At 44.2% G+C, this 20,753-nt stretch overlaps 1 protein-coding gene across 3 annotated transcripts in view; it reads left to right on the top strand.

The window, feature by feature from the left end:
- The window catches only part of LOC122540197 (endothelin-converting enzyme 1-like), a 310,307-nt gene that overhangs the window by 99,974 nt on the left and 189,580 nt on the right, over positions 1–20,753 (top strand). The gene's annotated exons all lie outside the window — the stretch shown is intronic.

The following is a 20,753-nucleotide window of genomic DNA, read 5'->3' as shown; positions in this document are numbered from 1 at the left end:
AGAAGGTTACCTCCGAGTTCAACGGAATCTTGATTAGATGGGCCAATGGGCCAAGGAGTGGCTGATGGAGTTTAATTTCGATAATTCTGAGGTACTGCATTTTAGGCAAATCAGGGCAGTATACACCTAATAGTGAGGTCATGGGGACTGTTGCTGAACAAAGAGACCTTGGAGTGCAGGTTCATAGTTCCTTGAAAGTGGAGTCGCTGGTACATAGGATAGTGAGGAAGGCGTTTGGTATGCTTTCCTTTATTGGTCAGTGCATTGATTCTAAGAGGTGGGAGGTCATGTTGTGGTTGTGTAAACATTGGTTAGGCTACTTTTGGAATACTGTGCACAATTCTGGTCTCCCTGCTATAGGAAGGATGTTGTGAAACCTGAAAGGGTTCAGAAAAGATTTACAAAGATGTTGACAGGGTTGGAGGGTTTGAACTACAGGGAGTGGCTGAATAGGCTGGGGCTGTTTTCCTGGAGAATTGGAGACTGAGGGGCGACTTTATAGAGGTTTATAAAATCATGAGGGATGTGGAAAGGGTAAATAGACAAGGTCTTTAGCTTGGCGTAGGGGAGGAAAAACTAGAAGGCATAGGTTTAGGGTGAGACGGGAAAGATTCCTTTAGAATTAAAAGGGCAACTATTTCACGCAGAGGGTGGTGTGTGTATGGAACAAGCTGCCAGGAAAAGTGCTGGAGGCTGGTACAATTAGAGCATTTAAAAGGCATTAGGATGGGTATGTGAATAAGAGGGGTTTAGAGGGATATGAGCCATATGCTGGCAAATGAGACTAGATTATGTTATCTGATCGGCATGGATGAATTGGACCGAAGGGTCTGTTTCCATGCTGTCGAACTCTGACTCCAATAGAGTCCTGCAGCAATGTTTCTCATTAATGTTTGGCTTGTCATTTTTAAGGTTCTGAGGATGAACTCTAATTCATTTCACAACCTCGGGGTGTCTTAAAGTGGTCTACAATTAATGCTGTACTTCTGAATTTCTGTGAACAAAGCTGTCTTTCTATACACAGTGAGCTCCCACATACTTGAATATGACAATGACTATATCGTCAGACTCCATGAACTGCCTCCTCTGGGTGGTTGTACCAGACACAGCAGTCCTTCTGGTAGTTTCTGTAAACATAAGAGTTAGATGTGAGTGATGTGGTATTTAAAGATTTAACAGATGTTCATTACAGTCCCGGATATATACACGTATCAGGCTGTTCAGTGTCTGGGCTTGTATTAAGCTGTTCGTTTTGAAAGAGTAGCAGGCTCACACAAACATATCATGCTTCAAGTGACCCCAATTAAGGTGCAGTAAGAGACCTTTATACCTTCGGTCATGTGTTACAATACTGTGATGATGTGAGTATATTTCTTAAAGGTATACTGGTATACCAGCTGTGAGACAGACAGTTGAAAGACTTAAATATTATTTAGAACTCTCTGGGGGAGCTCATATGTTTGTTTAGAAGTATTGCTTTTGGATAATTTTGTGAACACTTTACAGGACAAATGGGGAGCCTCTGTCTCTGCTGAAAGTTGGCACCTCTGGCTGTCACTGAATCACCCAATATCAACATCCTGGGTGGCGGGGGGAGGGTCACCATTAACCAGAAACTCAACTTGGACTCACCACATAAACACAGTGGCCGCAAGAGCAAGTCAGCGACTCGAAATATTGTGGCGAGTAACTCCCCATCTGATGTTACAAGGCCCAAGTCACCACGGTGATGGAATCCTTCCCACTTGCATGGCTGGCAGCAGCTCCAATAACATTTAAGAAGCTTGACACAATCCAGGATAAAGCAGCCAGCATGTTTGGCACCACACCCACAAACATCCACTCTCTCCAATGTAGCAACAATGTGTACCATCTACAAGATGCACTGCAGAAATTCTCCAAAGCTCCTTAGAGAGTGCCTTCCAAATCCATGACCATTTCTGTCTAGAAGGATAAAGGCAGCATGGGATACATGGGAACACCACTGCCTGCAAGTTCGCCTGCAAGCGACTCACCATCCTGACTCCTCACCTTCCTTCAGTGTCACTGGGTCAAAATCCTGACTTCCTTCCCTTAGGGCATTGCGGGTCTACCTAGAGCAGGCGGACTGCAGTACTTCAAGAATGCAGCTCACCACCTTAAGGGATAGGCAGTAAATACTGGGCTGGCCAATGGCACCAGTGTCTAACGAGGTGAATAAATAAATGATGATGGAGTAGCAGCTCTGAATAAATACTGAGTCTCTGTGGTGGGGTTTTAAACCCACAACCTGAACACTTAAAATAAGAGACAGTAGCGATGAGAGTAATAAGTAGTTCCACAGTGTGGAAGGGCTGAGAAAGGTTGGGTGACTGCCAGAGAAAGCAAACTGAGCCCCCAAGGCATAACAAGCCACGATTGAATTTCAGTTCAGTTCTAATTCAGGTATTAGTGCTGCGATTACACAAATTACCCTGGATGTAGCATTATACTTGTACAGTACAAAACACTCAAAGCACTGCCAGGCATGTTGGTAATGAGGTATGTTCACATTAGGAGCCTGAGTTTTAAACCATATCCAATTCCTGGTTTGTCAAGATAAAGATGAAGGTGGTCTTACTGCCCATAATTCACATTGGACCATTTCTGTAGCACTTTGAATGTAACCTTCATTTTCCTGAGATTTGGGGTTTTTTTTACTACTCTCTTCCTGATCCTTCCCATTGGCAATCCAAACCCCACCAGCAGTTTGATTTCTGCTCTTGCTTCCAAGTTTCCAATGCATCTCCCAATTGTACTCATTTCTTCCCGAATGTGAATATTGACTTCTGGATCATTTGAAGCCTCATGCTGACTCATTGCCTGCAGCTCACATATCGGATAGAGTAGAGATTCACTAGAGTGGGACAGTAGACTGCTGCGCCTGAATGTTCACTGGTTGGTTGTTGGTTGTTTATTGTCGAAGGGTGAGCAACTTTGAATTCCTCCTCCTCCAGACCAAATGGATTACTATCCCACAAACACCCTCAATAATTGCTTCCCAAGCCAAGCTGAGTCACACTTCAGTACATAGCTTCCTACCATCTGCATTCGGTCCTTCCCCATCGGCGTTTTGCGAACTTGTCTGTCTTTCTCAAATCCGTTCAGTCACTCCGACAACCTACAAGAGTGATACAGTAATGAGGAGAAAGTGAGGTCTGCAGATGCTGGAGATCAGAGCTGGAAATGTGTTGCTGGAAAAGCGCAGCAGGTCAGGCAGCATCCAGGGAACAGGAGAATCGACGTTTCGGGCATAAGCCCTGATACAGTAATGAGACATCAGTAGAGTAATTAATTTACAAAATATATTGCAAGAACGGTAACAAACATTACATATGACAAACAGACAGAAAACACTTTGAGTTAGACCCCATCGAGTTAGACCCCATCTACCACCCCCTGAGAAAAAGAACAGGAAATGACATCATCACAGGAAATGACATCACCATCCTAAAGAAACCCAAACATATAAATAGAAAGCAGGATTTATCAACTGTGCTTCGCCCAGAAGCCCACTGAAATATTACCCACTGAAACCTTTCAGCTCAGCAAGAAATCCTACATCCAGAATCTTAACCAGAGCTACAAATCTTCTCAAAACTCACTAAGACAGAAAACTAGTCAGCAGGATGCATGAACATCAACTAGCCACAAAAAGACATGACCCACTCACACTAGTACCCTTATATACAGATAAGGAAGGACACCACTACAACTGGGACAACACATCCATCCCATGACAAGCCAAACAGAGACCTGCACGAGAATTCCTAGAAGCATGGCATTCCAACTGAAACTCTATCAACAAACACATTGCCTTGGATCCCATTTACAAACCCCTGAGAAAAAGAACAGGAAATCACATCATCAAAGGAAGTGATGCCACCAACCCAAGGAAACCTAAACACACAAATAAAAAGTGGGCTATGCTATCAGTGCTTCATCCGGAGGCTCACTGATGATGTTACCTAGTATGGTGATGAAACATCTGAAACCAATCCTTCCAGATCAGTGAGCAAACCTACATCCAGAACAATTGTGTATGTTATTGTGTGCAGTTCAGATTGCCATACATGGAAAGGATATGGTTAACCTAGAAAGAGTGTAGAAAAGACTTACTGGTATGCTACCTGAATTGAAAGGTTTGAGTTATCGGGAGGAATGGATAGGTTGGCACTTTTTTCCCTGGAGCATAGGAGACTGAGGGTTGACCTTATAGAGGTTTCTAAAATCATGAGAAGTACAGATAAGGTAGCTAGCCATGAGCTTTTCTCCATGGTAGGGGAGTCTAAAAGGTTGATGGTGAGAAGGCAGAGATACAAAAGGGTCCAGAGGGTCAGTTTTTCTCTCGCAGGTTGGTGAGTGTCTGCAACTGGCTGCCAGAGGTAGTGGTGGAAGTGAATACAATTTTTTTTAAAGAAGCATTTAGATAAGTATATGGATGGGATGGGCATGGAGGGATATGAAACAAACTCAGGAAAATGGGACTATTTTAATTGTGAAAATTGGGCAGCATGGACAGGTTGGGCTGAAGGGCCTCTTTCTGTGCTGTAGGCCTCGACTCTATGTTAGATCGGTGTTTGACGTACTGGATGTGCTGCTAAGGGGCCACAGGTTCAAGTATTCCTCAGAACAATCTTGAAATGATGGAATGAGCTGCAGACAAATAGAACACTTTGGCCCAATTATTCCAAATACCAGAGACATTGCTTTCCATGGACCCACATTATATATTGCCTTTGTTAACTTGGCGAGCTATGCGCAGACAACTGGCTACATGGGGAAAAATGCTCACTTCTTGTTTTAAAAATGAAGCCAGTTCACTACTATGACTACCAGTGTCCAATCTGACCTAAAACTAATTCCAATCATTGGTTGACTCTCTGGTTCATTGTGAGATGGGCAACTGTACTGCCTTAACAGTTCTTTCCACATACGAAGGACATTCCACCAAAGAATAACAAAGCAAACCTGAAGGCCTTGAGGTTTGATTGCTACGTGACTCTTTTTACTAACAGAAGACACCATTGTCTTCATTTACCAATATGTAGCCCCGTCGCACATCAGTGACCGCATTGCTTGGAGTTTCCCTGTCTGTATCCCTCTGTCTGCTCTCTGACTGAAAAAGCTCAATGAACAAATTGTTTTAGGTTGTCCTTGTGGAAGATACTGGTCCCAAACTCTAATTCGTAGGAGTAGGTTGCCAAATCCTTTGGATCCAGTGTGGATGCAGTTGACTTGAATGGTACCAAGGATAAAGGATTTAAGATTATGTTACGACTGGAGAAGTTGGAATTGTTTCTCTTTCTGAGGAAGACTTGAGACCAAAACTGCAACATTGTCTAAGGAAGAATGTACTCTTCTTTTAAAGAGAGAGATTACAATGAAGTTCATTAGATCAATTCCATCCCTCTGTAGCTCTGGGATATAAATCAGATGACACTGAGGCATTTATTGTCCTAGGCGAAGAGTCTAAAACAGATGAGTTGATCATGTATTACTGAGATGAGGAGCAATTTTTCCACTTGGGTTTTGGAATTCTCTAGATGCAAGTGCGGACTGCAGATGCTGGAGATCAGAGTTGAGAGTGTGGTGCTGGAAAAGCACAGCTGGTCAGGCAGCATCCGAGGAGCAGGAGAGTCAACATTTCAGGCAAAAGCCCTTCATCAGGAATGGTTGGGTTTTAGAATTCTCTATCCAACAGAGCCGTGATTGTTCAGGACTGTGATAGATTTTTGGAATTTAAGGATATTGGGACAATGTGGGAAGGAAAAGTTAAACTGGAAGTTCAGCCATGATCTGAGTGAATGGCGATGTGGACTGAAGAAGCTGTATATGGCCCATCTCTGGTCCTGTTTGCTGTTGCTAGTTTTGAGAGGTTTTGTGAAGTACGCAAGAAGAAACTGTTTCGATTAGTGAGAAGGTGTGGGATTCATTGGCAAGAGGTAAGATGAGAATAGTTTTTGCACTTCCTGTTGTGAATGGTAATTGTGAATCTTATCACAGCCTGAGGAAGGGTGCTGTGATAAGATTCAATCATGGCTTCCACAAAGGATTTTTTTTCTTTTGTTTTCAATTTCTAGCATTGGCAAAACTCTGTTTTTTTGGACTTTTGAATCGGATCCAGTTCAGTTTGGAACATTTTTCAGGCATATGGGGATGGAGAGGGGGCGAGTGAGACTAACTGAGCAAATCAACCGAAGAGCAAGGATCAAGCAGTCTGTATATTCTCCAGGAAAGTGCAGACCTGACTGCCTAAAGGATATCTGTATGCTGTTATTGATGCCGCTGGGAATACAGGGTTTGAGATATAAAAATAGACCAGAAAGACTGGAACGTTTTTCACTGGAGTGTAGGAGGTTGAGAGGTGAACCTTATTGACATTTATAAAATCATGAGGGCTTAGATAAAGTGAATGACAGGGGTCTTTTCCCTAGGGTTAGAGATTTCAAGTCTATGGGGCATACTTTTAAGGTGAGAGGAGAAAGATGTAAAAAAAAATGACAGTGGTTTGTGTGTGGAATGAACTGTCAGAGGAAGTGGTGGATGCAGCTACAGTTGCAACATTTAAAAGACATTTGGATAAGTACATGAATGGGAAAGGTTTGGAGGGACAGGGACCAGGCACAGGCAGGTGGGGACTAGTTTAGTTTGGGATCATGATCGACATAGATTGGTTGGAAGGAAGGTTGTTTCCATGCTTTAGGACAAAAGGCTGTAGTATTTTGAAACTTTATTGCTGGAACAGCACAGCAGGTCAGGCAGCATCCAGGGAACAGGAGATTCGACGTTTCGGGCACAGGCCCTAGGTTTTACTTGTTCAGAGTCTAATGCAGAGAGGAGTGACCGCCTGACGTGTACAGACATGGGTCTCGTTGAGCTGTCGCTGTTCCAGTATTTTCCTAATCCTTGCACTGACAGACACCCCCCCCCCCAACTCTCTAAACAATAGTTCAAAAGCAAGCTTCTTTCTCCCCCTCCTCTCAATACCCGCTATTTCACTTCTGGTTCTCGAAATTTTAAAATAACCAAATCCTTTTTCTGCAAAAAGGGAATGCGCTGTCAGAATGTGATCATGGCCGTAACCTCATGTGGAGGTGAGGTGGAGGGAAATGAGGCGAGGCCTGTCAGCCCTGTGAGAGTTGGAATATTGCACCATCAGAATGAGTCGATGTTCCGAGTTAATGGGGTGTTTGCAGGATCCTAATGACAAACAATCATCTGCAGTTGGCGTTTCTTGGCACAGTCTGCCGATGTTCTGATGGTGTGTTGCACTCCGGAAGATGAAGTGGTTTTGTTAAATTTGGGTGTGGGGAGCTGCAAGGATGGAATATTTTAAGGAGGCTGTTGGTTTAGGAACAAAGGTAAACTTTGTCGCATTGCTGGGTGAGGTGTACCAGTGTTAATCGGGATGTACAGAAGCAAAGTCATTGCACAGTTTTTCTTAAGAAGGAGTTAGATAGATTCTTGACTAACAACACAGTAGTCCGATCAGCCCACTACCTTTGTAAATGGAAGATCAGGCTCGAGGGGCTGAATGGCCTCCACTTTCTTCTCACTGTTTTGCTTGTATATATGAATTCTGGAGACAGAGGCTGTGATTGGCTGGTTTAGCCTTTCCATCGAAGATGTGCAAGATCTGGATGTAAAGTGGATTCGTGGCTGAGCTTAGTACCCTGTCCTCTTTGTAAAAGCATCCACTGGGAGATACATGTGCTGGGGTGACTTGGAAGGAAACATGTAATGACCATTGCAGAGAGGGAGTTGATGGGTCAGGGAAGGAGGCTGGTTGCTATGGTGAAGTGGGCCTAACTGTAATAGGCCTCCTTGTTGTCCTTTAAGGTTCCAACCTGGTTAAGGCCACCTAAGCCGCTTCAGGAGCACAAATGCAAGTTTGGAAAGCAGCTGTTGGGTGAAGAATGCAAAAGGAAATACAAAAGATTGAGCAGCAACTGTGGTACCTGTAAGGATGATGTCAATGTGCACAGTAGCATTTTTTTTTTGCGTGTTCTTTGTTTTGCTGGAAGCTTTGGGATCAAACTCCTCGAGTCCACGAAGGACCGTGTTGATGGACATGTTAACTAGGGAATACCAAGAACCTGTGGAAGAGCTTTCTCCTGTGATTGAGTAGTGGAATGGTGTGACAAGCCCACAGGAACCTGCAGTTGATACATTGGGTGCTCTCATCAACCATCAGCGCCTTCCTGTGGGGCATTTTGGAAAGCAGAGGACCCCATGTCTGTTTGTGGTGGGTATTGGCCTACCCTTAACAGTTGGGGTAAGCTGGTATTCGTAACCTCATCACCAATCTGCCAGGCTTAAATCCTCCAAATAACTCCTATCGGGGAGAGAGTTCAGCATCCACTTGCCTTTCAGCCATGTTAAGGCAATGATGCAGTCAATGTCGCAGAAGAGGAAACTCAAAAGGCCTCATTGCATTCTGGACTGACACAACAAACTGCAACGGGATAAGTAATTGGATGATCTTAAGTTAATTCAGGGATAAATATTGGCCAGAACACTGAGAGAACTCCCCCACCCTTTAAAAGCAGAGCCAGGGTTCATTGGTGTCTCTTTCCTTTCCCACTCCTTGCCCTTCTCTATCCAGTTCTCTTATGCCATATCCTCTGCTGCATTTCTTCCAGAATTATCCTCTCGGATTATGTTTCGAGAATGAAGTCACATTACTATCAACTTATCTTCCCACTAGAAGTGTTACTAAATTGAGCATCGAGAAAACAGGGTGGAAACTGCTTCCCCCGCACTCTGGTGTTCAGTTAGCACTTGGGTGCGTGCCCACCAATGTCTTCCTGTTAAGGAATGTCTGGCCACATTCCTCCGTGTACTGATGCAATGCCACATTGACAAAGATGCACGCACTCTAATCTAGTGCCATCATCACAAGGCCACAGTCTGAGCTGCACAGTTGGCAAGGAGACTAATCCATGCCACGAGATGGTGCCAGTTGGCAGTATCAAAAATGCCGATCTCACTAGCCACCTCTGCCATTGGCCTTTGTTGGATGTCTGTCTCCAGTTGAAGATGGGCCAATTTCGCAGCAGCCTGTCTTGCTTATGCCTCCATATAGTTGTTCCTCTTTTCCATTATGGTTTGGAAAATGGGCAGCGGGCCTGGGGCAGTTGTGGGTCATTCTGGTCTGAGTTATGGTGAGCAGGCGGGTAAGTGGAGCTGAGCTGAGCCCATGAGCAGATCAGTGACAATCTTGCTGAATGACAGAGCAGGCTCAGTGGGCCAGGTGGCTTGCTCCTGCTCCTATTCCTTTATGTTCTTACCTGCCACATTACTGTGCTGAGGAAGCAGCTCTGACTCCCTCTGCACAGACAATGCCAAGCCTGCTAGTTTCTCCAGCATTTACTGTTTTTAATTTCAGATCTCCCAGCATCCAACAGTACTTTGCTTCTGAGCCGCTGGTATTTGGGAGTGTAGGACTCAAGGTATTGTTTGGAATTGGCCTTAATTTTCCCTGTGACTGCCCCTGTGGCACCTGTACAGTTGCCAACATTACCAGGGGGCACACTGAGAGGCAGCAAGCGAACTCTTGAGCTTGCCTTTAACCTGGGGTTAACCAGTCTTTGACACATTAAAACCCAAGCCTGTTTCAGAAGCCTGTAGTGTTATGGCATCTCGAGAGTAAAATTCTTAACGTTTTTGTTCCTGTTCATCCACCTCATTAACCTGCCCTTAAGCTGTATCTGATGTTGTTTAAACTGCTGGGAAGGATAGTCACCACTTAAACAGGATCACATACTTGGTTTGAACGTGGAGCTTCCATTACTTGCCTGCTTACCTGGTGTAAGCACATTTTCAGCTGGTTCTTCTGAACCTGTGCAGTGAGCTAATAACCAGAGGCTGTTGTGTCAGGTGGAGTGGTGATAATCTACTTTACTTTTAGGTGAGAACACCACCACCTGCAAGTTCCCCTCCAAGCCACTCGCCATCCTGACTTGGCATATATATCGCTGGTCCTTCACTATCACTGGGTCAAAATGCCAGAATTGCCTCCCTAACAGCATGGTGGATCAACCTCCAGCACATTTGACTGCAGTAGTTCAAGAATGCAGCTCACTACCCACCTTCTTAAGGGCAACTAGGGATGGGCAATAAATACTGGGCCCAACACCCATGTCCCATAAGTGAATAAAAGTGACTTCCTCTGGGTTGGTCACAACCATTTCTAGAAGACGTAGCCAACACTCTTCAACTAAAACGTACTTAATTAGAACGAGACAAAGCAGCCAATTCCAACATTTTCTCCAGAACTCTGAGGCTGCCTGTTTGTTTGATGTAGGCTTAACCAATCAAGATCAGTGATCATAGTTTATTAACTAAACTGACATGGTCAAGCATGGTCAATTGAATCCTGCAGGGTCCAAGTGCTGGACCTCCCGCCTTGTGCACCGTCTGTGTATCGAACGCCACCAAACCCCATCCCTATTCCACATGGCAGAGCAGGAAAAGCAGTGGGGGGTATAAACACTTGTTTCTTTTTGAACGGTAGCGGTATTGAGTATGTCTGTTAAACCCCACTTCCATAAAACTACCGGTATCATGAATGTATGCAAAGGTTTGCAAATTGTGCTCCATTAGTTGAAGTGAAACTCGGCTGGGGGGCGGGGGGGGAGCCTGCAATGACAGATACAAAAGCCAGAGGTCTTGAGAGGAAGATCATCTTCCTGTGGTGGGGTGACATTCAAGCCATGGGCGCTTGAAGCTCCCTGCACAACTACCAAAGTGAAGCAATGAGCAAAGATGCTGCACTACAGAGAACCTCTTTCCCAATGGGACATTAGCGGGCAAGTCCCATTTGAGTTGGTAATTGTGTTGGTGACCCCACCTTCCAGGGATTTGTTTTCGGGAAGTGTTGGCCTTTCAAATGTGACAGACCATAATGAAAACATAGAAAACTGATGGCAAATCACTGTCAGTATGGAAGGTGTGTGAGTGAGAGAGAACTCCTCATTTAACCATCGCAGTGACTGGTTTCCTTTCAATGACAACGCTAGTGAGGGAAAAAGTTTGATCCTTGAAGACACAGCTTCTGTTTGAAATTTGCCAATGTTCCCTAATTTGGGGGAGGCGATGGCTTGCTGGGCTGCTAGTCCAGATAATGATCCAATGACCTGGGTTTGAATCCTGCTGTGGCAGAGGTTGGAATTAACTTCGATAAAAATCTGGAACTGAGAATCTAATGATGACTGTAAATCTGTTGTCGATTGTCAGAAAATTCCATCTGGTTCACTAATGTCCTTTGGAAAAGGAAAGGGCCATCCTTACCTGGTCTGGCCTCCATGTGACTCCAGACCAACAGCAATGCGACTGACTCCTGACTACCCTGTAGGCCATTAGGGATGGACAATAAATGCAGGCCTAGTCAGTGACACTCCCATGTCGTATACGAGTAAAAGAAATGAACGACCAGGAAGCGAGGGGAACTGATAATTTGACAGGAATTGAACTCCAACCAAGCCTGGGAATGTTATAACCTTGGAGCCATCTTGTCTCCATTTCATTTTCCTTTCTTTTAGCTCCTCCCTGTTTTAAAAATTGGAACATGAAGACATTAGATTGTACAAATCTTTAATGATTTACAGAGATGTAATTTGAGATTTGTGACTTTATTTCCTTTTTATTTTCATCCTTCTCTAATAAACATTACCGCAGATGGTAGCAGTGTGGTTAGAAGATTCTGAAGGGATTGATCACACCCTTCAGTGCCCAGGAATTCTCACTTTGGGCGGGTAAGAGTCACTATACCTGCTATATCCTATCGTTGGAACCCTAACTCGGCAATGAAGGTGGACAGCTGACAAACCCATCCCATTTTACCTTCCACTATTGGGAGAGCCTCCGTCTGACCCCGAACACCATCATTCCCAATATGCATTTATTTTTGGGGTTTATATTTGGGGCTAGCTGGGTGAACAGTAGTGTTTACAGCTTTGCCCGATTTTATTGCTGTGCCCATCCGCTGAAAGGCAAGGCCAGGCTCTCACTGATGTCCGTCTCCCTCCTCAGTGTCTGAGATATTGAGCTCTCCTCAATCTGGGGGGGAGCATCAGTCCTCCTGATCCTTCCAGCTCCCTCACACCAGAGATCAAACATGTTGTCCTCATGGCACTCATATTTAATGTTGTGCTTTAGATCGAATGCAGTTGCACAGATAACGTCACAGTTTTTGTACGCAGGTCTAGCTGACAGTGTAGACCTGGAGGTCAATGCAACCACCATTTGTTCATGTTCTGTGCAGGAAGGTGTTGGCAGACACTAAGTGATGAGGGAACTGGGAGGAGCTTCTCCTTGGTGTACATTGGCGTTTGTGGTTTGACCATCCATCCATCCATCCATCCCATGTTTAACTCATTGTATGAGTACTCTGCAAGTTGTTGGCCCAATCCTCTTCCCTCATAGGGATCTACAGAGCCTGCTGCATCCAGATCTAATGAGATTTTTGTCTTAATCATGTTGAGGTTGCACCCGACATTGATGAGGCCCCTTCTGGAGTAATGTGTCCAGTTCCAGTTGCCTTGCTGTAGGAAGGATATTATTAAAGTGGAAAGGGTTCAGAGAAGATTTGCCAGGATGTTGCTAGCATTAGAATGTTTGAGTAAGGAGAGGCTAGATAGGCTGAGACTTTTTGCATTGGAGTGTAGGAGGTTGAGGGGTGACCTTAGAGAGTTCTACAAAATCATCAGGGGTATAGATAAGGTGAATAGCAAAGGTCTTTTAACCAGGATAGGGGAGTTCAAAACTAGAGGGCAAGTTTTAAGGTGAGAGGAGAAAGACTTTTTCACACAGAGGGTGGTTTGGATGTGGAATGAACTGTCAGCGGAAGAAGTTGATGCAGGTACGGTTACAACATTTAAAAGACACATGGACAGGTGCATGAATCAGAAGGGCTTAGAGGGATATGGGCCAAACGCAGACAAATGGGACTAGTTTAGTTTGGGAACTTGGTCAGCATGGACATGTTGGGCTAAAGAATCTGTTTCCGTGCAGTATCATTCTCTGAATCAATAACTCTGAAGTGTAATTTGTTGCATGTATTAGTTATGTTAACATAATGAATGTAGTTACGGAGACTTTTCGGATGACCTGGATGCTTGGGCTTACTCCTTTGAGATCCTCAGCTGTTCTCTCACCAAGTCCACCATCCACCAACATAGTGAATGGTGCTTAAGGCACTCTTTAATATGAATGTTAGAACTAGGAACAGGAGTAGGCCATTCAGCCCCTCAACTGTGCTCCACCGTTTAATACTATCATGGCTCATCGCATCCTGGCTTCAACTCCACTTTCCTGTTTGCTCTCCATCGCCCTTCAATCCATTACTAATTAAAAACCACCTACCATCTCCTTCTTAAAGTTATTCAGTGTCCCATCATCCACCGCACTGTGGGGGGAGTGAATTCCTCAGATTCATGAAGTTTTGAGAGAAGTAATTATTCCTCATCTGCTTTAAATCTGCCAGCCCTTATCCTAACACACTGATCCCTAGTTCTAGATTGCCTTACAAGGGGAAGCATCCACCCTACATCTGCTTTTTGTCGGTTCCCTTTAGTATCAGATACATTATGTCACTCTTTTTAAATCTTATCTTGTTTCCAACAACATTGTGGGTTATCTGAAAGCTGGCTCCAAGACGGGCTCGAGTCTGAGAGGAAGTGATGTAAAGGGTGGGTCAACGTTCATCACTGTGAGAGGGATCACTACGAGCTCTCCTCTAATATTATAATATTAAACATGTTTCAGAACGCCTTTTAGTCCCTCAGTCTCCAAGGGGATGCGCTTCTCTATTAATAATTTGAAGGTTAATTACAAGTCTTTCTGATCTGTGTGCTAACCGCGAGCGACTGTGACTCTAGCATTATTAATTAATTCCCTGAAATGGGTTCTGCAGGATTTACTCAGCAAGAGAACATCCCCAAGAGTTCAAGTTCAATTCGGAAAACTCTGATCGGAATTAATTTGATATGAAATCATCAGATTTTGAAGTGGGCTGTGTTTGCAAAAGCTGGACAAATTATTGATACAAACAGCAAGGTTCCTGAGGGCATGGTTGATCTCCGTCCTCTCAGCCCCTCCCCCCTCAAAGACTGTGACCCCCTGCCCCGGTAGTGTCCCACTGGTTGAAATCTCGCCTCCTAGTTTCCAGGCCACTGAGCAAGGATTCTAGTGCAAGGCAGCAATATTGGTTTTTGGAGGTGCTGCCTTTCCGATGTGTTGTTGTGCTGATTGATTGATTGATGGTTGAATGGATGGCTTTATTTCGATGGAGGAATACAGAATCAAGGAAACTCTGCTGAAACTGTGCAAGCCTCAGCAGGTGTGTTGTCGATTAAATCTTCTCCCTCCAGCTCCTGAGTTCAGAAGCTCCTGAATTAGGATGGTGGAACTTGCGTGATCAGAGAAGCTGGTATTGTTCTCAGTTTGGAGCTGAGCTGATCGAAAAGGAAATGAAATTGTCCAGAAATGATGGATCATCCAAGTTTGGTTTGATTTATTATTGTCATGTACAGTGAAAAATATTGTTTTGTGCTCTCACCAGACGAGTCATACCTTACATGAGTACATCAAGGCATTAGAACTGAATGCAGAATATAGTGTTACAGATACAGAGAAAGTCCAACTCTAACGTATGAGAGGTCCATTCACAAGTCTGATAACAGTGGGGAAGAAGCTATTCTTGAATCTGTTGGTATATGTTTTCAAATTTTTGTATCTTCTGCCAAATAGAGGGTGGAAGAGATTATAACCGGGGTCTTCCATTATGCTGGTTGCTTTCCCAAGGCAGTGGGAAGTATAGATGGGGTCAGTGGATGGAAGGCTGGTTTTTGTGACAGACTGGGCTGAGTTCACTACTCTTTAATTTCTGATGGTCTTGGTCAGACCAGTTGCGATACCGAGCTGTGATGCATCTGGATGGGATGCGCTGTGCTTTTCCAGCACCAGACGCTCCACTCTGATCTCCAGCATCTGCAGTCCTCACTTTCTCCTATGGTGTTCAATAACCAGAGTTCAGCCATTTAAATTAACGGATGAAAGGGAAATGCTTTTTTTTTAAACCCCCTGCAGTGCTGTTATGTTATCAGCTCCTAGAAAAGATGCAGCAGTGATGGGAGCTTCTGAAAGCTAGTGATGGATCTATCGATCCTTGTTGCTAATTGTTGTTGTTGTTGTATGGGGAGAATACGAGGGAAAGCAACAGGGTCTGGAAGTGCTAGATCTGCCAGAAGTGGGCAGGTAGCCTTGCTCGGTGCCAGGGGATCCCATAGGAGAGGAGGAGAATCAGAACAGAGAGAACTCAACCCGGCCTCCCGTTGCCTGCCTTTTGGAATTCTTCCCTATCAAAGTCCTGCTGTCGTAGGCCATTTATTCAGTACAATAGTGGCCCATTTTGTAACTGTTTTGAACCTGTTATTCTTGAGCGAAAGAACCAGAAATTGCTGGTGGAACTCAGCTGGTCTGGCAGCACATATGGAGAGAAAGTAGAGTTTTGGGTCCAGTGACCCTCCTTTTGAAAGGTCACAGAGATAGGGTGAAGGGGGTGGGTCTGGGTGGGACTCTCTTCGGAGAGTCCGTGTGGCCTGCTTACATGCTAGGGATTGTATGACTCTTCAGGACAACCACTATTCTCAGGGTTGCACTACTTAGTCTCTCCAATCTGCCTTGCTATTTGCTCAGATCATAGACGATCTGCATTTTGGCCCACTTATTTCCCATCAGTCTTTGCTCCTCTTGGCTAACAGCAATCTCCCTCAGACAACTTTTGAAGGCTTGAGTTGTGCCGTTTGGGCAGAAGGGAAGCTCCCATTTGTGTGAGGGACGAGGAGCTGAATGTTTTTGAGTCTTGTCCTGTCCCAGCTGGTTCCTGGCAAAGATCTGGCTGAGACCTTTCACGGCTGCACAAACCCATTAGCTGAAGGGGAAAAATATCCTCCTTATCTGTGTCTCCCTTCTGTGAATGACCTCAGTCATCATGTGATCTAGGTGAGGCCTATCCAGTGGTTCACTTCAAAACATGAATTGTTGCGGAGGGTTCGAAAACTTCTATTGTTTTTGGCAGTGAGAGAAGGTCTGAGGGGACGGTACAGAGCAGGAAAACTGATTGTGATTTCTGTTTGTAATTAGAGAAGGTATTTTCACAGAAGTTGTCGTGAATTTACTGCAAAGGTCATGCGCTCTGATGTACTGCTTCCTCTGGACTAGTTCTGACTAGATTTGTTGTCTAATCCTCTAAAGAGCTGTAACAAAATGCAGCCTCTGCACTTTCTGAAGAAGTTTTTAAAATAACAGTTGCGTGGGCACGACCCAATGCACAATACCCCGCGTGTTATAGAGTCATACAGCATGGAAACAGACCCTCCCATCCAACCAGTTCATGCCGAACATGTTCCCAAACTAAACTAGTCTCACCTGCCTGCACTTGACACATATCCCTCCAAATCTTTCCTATTTATGAATTTATCCAAATGTCTTTTAAATGTTGTAACTGTACCCGCATCCACCACTTTCTCTGGAGGTTCATTCCACATGTGAATCGCTCTCTGTATAAAAAAGCTCCCCCTCATGTCTTTTTAAAATTTTTCTCACCTCACCTTAAAAATATGCCCCCTTGTCTTTAAATCCCCACCCTAGCGATATTTCGCCATCCACGTTATCTGTACCCCTCATGATTTTATAAACGTCTATAAGATCACCTCTCAATCTCCTATGTTCCAGTGAAAAATGTTGCAGCCTGTCATAGAGTCATAGAGATGTACAGCACGGAAACAGACCCTTCAGTCCAACCCGTCCATGCCGACCAGATATCCGAACTCAATCTAATCCCACTTGCCAGCACCTGGCCCATATCCCTCTAAACTCTTCCTATTCATGAACCCATCCAGATGCGTTTTAAATGTTGCAATTGTACCAGCCTCTACCACTTCCTCTGGCAGCTCATTCCATACACGTGCCACCCTCTGCATGAAAACGTTGGCCCTAAGGTCAACTTTCCCCTCTCACCCTAAACCTATGCCCTCTAGTTCTGGATACCCCCACCACTAGGAAAAGACTTTGTCTATTTATCCTATCCATGCCCCTCATAATTTTGTAAACCTCTATAAGGTCACCGCTCAGCCTCCGATGGTCCAGGGAAAACAGCCCCAGCCTGTTCAGCCTCTCCCTGTAGCTCAGATCCTCCAATCCTGGCAACATCCTTGTAAATCTTTTCTGAACCCTTTCAAGTTTCACAATATCTTTCTGATAGAAAGGAGACCAGAACTGCATGCAATATTCCAACAGTGGCCTAACCAATGTCCTGTACAGCCACAACATGACCTCCCAACTCCTGTACTCAATGCTCTGACCAATAAAGGAAAGCATACCAAACGCCTTCTTCACTATCATATCTACCTGCGACTCCACTTTCAAGGAGCTATGAACCTGCGCTCCAAGGTCTCTTTGTTCAGCAACACTCCCTAGGACCGTACAATTAAGTGTATAAGTCCTGCTCAGGTTTGCTTTCCCAAAATGTAGCACCTCACATTTATCTAAATTAAACTCCATCTGCCACTTCTCAGCCCATTGGCCCATCTGATCCAGATCCTGTTGTAATCTGAGGTAACCCTCTTTGCTGTCCACTACACCTCCAATTTTAGGGTCATTTGCAAACTTACTAACTGTACCTCTTATGCTCGCATCCAAATCATTTATATAAATGATGAAAAGTAGTGGACACAGCACCAATCCTTGTGGCCTCCACTGGTCACAGGCCTCCAGTCTGAAAAACAACCCTCCACCACCACCACCACCACCACCACCCTCCTCTGTTTTCTACCTTTGAGCCAGTTCTGTATCCAAATGGCTAGTACTCCCTGTATTCCATGAGATCTAACCTTGCTAACCAGTCTCCCATGGGGAACCTTTTCAAGTGCCTTACTGAAGTCCAGATAGATCACATCTACCACTCTGCCCTCATCAATCCTCTTTGTTACTTCTTCAAAAGACTCAATCAAGTTTGTGAGACATGATTTCCCACGCACAAAGCCATGTTGACTATCCCTAATCAATCCTTGCCTTTCCAAACACATGTATATCCTGTCCCTCAGGATTCCCTTCAACAACTTGCCCACCACCGACGTCATGTTCACTAGTTTATAGTTCCCTGGCTTGTCCTTACCACCTTTCTCAAACAGTGGCACCACGTTAGCCAACATCCAATCTTCCAGCATCTCACCTGTGACTATCGATGATACAAATACCTCAGTCAGAGGCCCAGCAATCACTTCCCTCGCTTCCCACAGAGTTCTAAGGTGCACCTGATCAGGTCCTGCAGATTTATCCACTTTTATGCGTTTCAAGACATCCAGCACTTCCTCCTCTCTAATTTGGACGTTTTTCAAGATGTCACCCTCTATTTCCCTACATTCTATATCTTCCATGTCCTTTACCACAGTAAACACTGATGCAAAATACTCATTTAGTATCTTCCCCCATCTCCTGCAGCTCCACACAAAGGCCACCTTGCCGATCTTTGAGGGGGCCTATTCTCTCTCTTGTTACCCTTTTGTCCTTAATGTATTTGTAAAAACCCTTTGGATTCTCCTTAACTCTATTTGCCAAAGCTATCTCATGTCCCATTTTTGCCCTCCTGATTACTCTCAAGTATAGTCCTACTGCCTTTATACTCTTCTAAGGATTCACTCGATCTATCCTGTTTATACCTGACATATGCTTCCTTCTTTTTCTTAACCAAAACCTCAATTTATTTAGTCATCCAGCCGTCCCTATCCTTATAACTCAAGCCTCCATTCCTGGCAACATCCTGGTAAGTCTTTCTGAACCCCTCTCCAGTTTAATAATCTCCTTCCTATAATAGGGCAACCATGACTACACACAGTACTCCAGAAGAGGCCTCACCAGTGCCCTATACAACCTCACCATAACATCCCAACTCCTATACTCAGAGATCGGAGCAATGAAGGCAAGCTTCATAACCACCCTACTTTCATGTGACACAAATGCCAAAGAATTATGTACCTGAACCTCTAGGTCTCTCTGTATACAACACTGACCAAGGTGCTCCTTTTAATTGGGTAAGTCCTGCCCATATTTGTTTCACCAAACTGTTTTACCTTGTATTTGTCCAAAGTAAACTCCATCTGCTACACCTCAGCCAACTGATCAAGATCTCTTTGTAATCTTAGATAACCTTCTTCACTGTCCAATCAACTTTGGTGTCATCTACAAACCTACAAACTACACCTTCTATATTCTAATCTAAATGACAAACAAAAGTGGACCAAGTACTGATCCCTGTGGAACACCGCTGGTCACAGGCCTCCAGTCTGAAAAGCAACCCTCAACAACAGGCTAATGATCCAGCTAAAGCAGTGGATTCTACCAATTGGTGTATATTTAATTTATCATCTCGATTATTGTTATCTCCTATAGACAGCAAACATATCACCAAACACTGTCCATGCTCCCTGCACCCCTGCACTGTTGAGTTCCTTTTACAGCATCAAGTTGTTTGCTGGTTTTAGGTTTTAATCAAAACCTAAAATACACAGCACCCATCATTTCCAGATCCTGGAAATCCTATGTCCCAGCAATTCCCCTGCGCCAACCTTGTGTTTAGGGCCCTGGAGTAATCCTGTGATGATGTCATGCTTCACCCTGGGTACAAATAGCGCAGTGCAGGTGGAGTTAGTTAGAAGAGGTGTGCCTGAGATTGATAGAGAGAAGCTCTGCTACATAATAATCTTTCAATAATGTCCAGTAAGATTAGAGTGCAGTATATCTCAGATTGCCATGTATAGCAGTACACCAAACTTTGTGTTACCCAGCTCCTTATGAACCAGCAATCTCAACAAAACGGCAGAAATTATATAATATAACAGTTGTTTACTGCAATTTACTGTATTTTACTGAAGTTTGCTGTATTATTCTGACCAATTATTATAGGTTTTAAATTTATCTACCTCTGTCTGAATATACCTGTTCAATCAAATTTCCATATAAAATTACCAGATGGAGGATTCGGTTTCAAGTCGATTCCTCCTCAAATACATCTGTCATAATGTCAGAGTGGTCAGTTCAGGGTGTGAGTGAGAAGGCTCTCTGTCTCTAAGTTTAATCTAAGGCAAAGTTGCAATAATATTGAAGTGATCTATACTGTAAATAAAGAACAGCAATGATATATATATATACCCCCGCATTACGTTTCCATTACTTAGTGGTGTTTTTGTGTTGGTTAATGTATATTATCTGGAAGATTAGACCAACTGGCACACACAAATGTCGGATAATAAAAGGTTTGTTGAATTTAGTCTTAATTTGTACCGATTAGAAAGAAGCCTAAGCCTGAAGAGAGTTCCTGACCTTGCCTTCTCCTCAACTATTCTTTCTTGAACCCAGACTCCTAGATGGGAGCATAAAACCTCAAGCCAAAAGACACCTTGGTCTGCTCTGGCTGTCTTTTACTCCTGATTTTTGGGTGTCCTTTCAGGGCTCCATCTCTGTGTCTTCCTGCCTTTCCTATCTTCAGATTCACGGCACTGAACCTAGACCACATCTTGAGGCCTTGGCTTTCCTCTTGCACGTTCATCATGTGTGCATAGACAGTACTCTGGATTTCTACCTCAATAAGTAGACTTTTTTTTGTCCCTGGCTTGCAAACTTTTAACGTCTATTTCAAAATCACTTGTCAATTTATTATATTGAAAGAATCG

The sequence above is a fragment of the Chiloscyllium plagiosum genome, chromosome 34 (assembly GCF_004010195.1).
Source record: "Chiloscyllium plagiosum isolate BGI_BamShark_2017 chromosome 34, ASM401019v2, whole genome shotgun sequence".
Classification (NCBI taxonomy): Eukaryota; Metazoa; Chordata; class Chondrichthyes; order Orectolobiformes; family Hemiscylliidae; genus Chiloscyllium; species Chiloscyllium plagiosum.
The sequence above is the reverse complement of the archived record's forward strand: the minus strand, read 5'-3'. Positions and strand labels throughout refer to the sequence as shown.